A 995-nucleotide genomic window follows, 5' to 3' on the forward strand; every position below is an offset into this window, starting at 1 on the left:
CCCCAAAAAAAAAAAATTATGATAAACCAAGACATCAATCTAAAGAAAAAAAATCCAATAAAACACGCATAGAAGATTTGGGAAAATAGTTAAAAATAAAAAAAAAAGAAAACCTGTTGGATAGCAGCCCCATGTTCGTATCTCTTTTCTAAAGACGGGAGGATTGAGTTGTAATTCTGTGAAATCTGGCTCCTTTTACGCGTCGAAAATGTTGAGCCTTTTTTTACGTCGGGTGTTGTAACGGCATCATCTCCGTTGCGGACGCCAAGCGTTTTCATTTTTCTCCCAGTGGAATTGACTGTTTTGTCCCTATCCGGTTCAAGTCCTTCGTCGTTAAGCAAAGTAGAGCGAGAGCTGTTATTAATGAGCGTAAATTACATACAAGTCCTTGAACTTTGACTCTAATTACCATCGTCTGGTTTGCAAAATCTACTTTCGTCCGCTCCTGAGTAGTTACTAACGTTGACAGGAATACTAGAATTACCATATTGCCCAAAGCAGCTGCAGCAGTATTTCTTTCTCTGGTGGGCCGTCGTCTCCACCATCTTGAAATCGGCTGGCAAATCCGACGTCGCCTAACAACTAGGCTGCATTTTTTTGTCGATAAATGCTCTACGTTTAGGTTTTTTGGCTCAAGCAAAGCATGGAGTCGTAGTGCGGAGGGATGAAGTACGGTTGCCGTGTTCGCGGAAGGAGAGGCAAATAAAAAAACCTTTAGTATAAATAAATTGATTTCATTTTATAAAAGAGCTTAATGTATTAGATGTTTTTAAGATTTTTTTAAGGTTACAATTGAACTCACATATAATCTAATTGTTAACCTCTTTCTTATTTATCTTTAATGAGATTTGAATTATTTATTTTAATTTGTTATTAATACTTTTAATTGCTTGATTACCAATTAAATTGATCTAAGAATTTAAACAAACTTGGTAAGGAGAGTTTAGTATAGACTAAAATTGAGATAGCATATGATCATATTAATTGATCTGCCT

The sequence above is a fragment of the Theobroma umbraticum genome, unplaced genomic scaffold, assembly GCF_002168275.2.
Source record: "Theobroma umbraticum cultivar Fairchild unplaced genomic scaffold, ASM216827v3 scaffold_86.0, whole genome shotgun sequence".
NCBI lineage: Eukaryota > Viridiplantae > Streptophyta > Magnoliopsida > Malvales > Malvaceae > Theobroma > Theobroma umbraticum.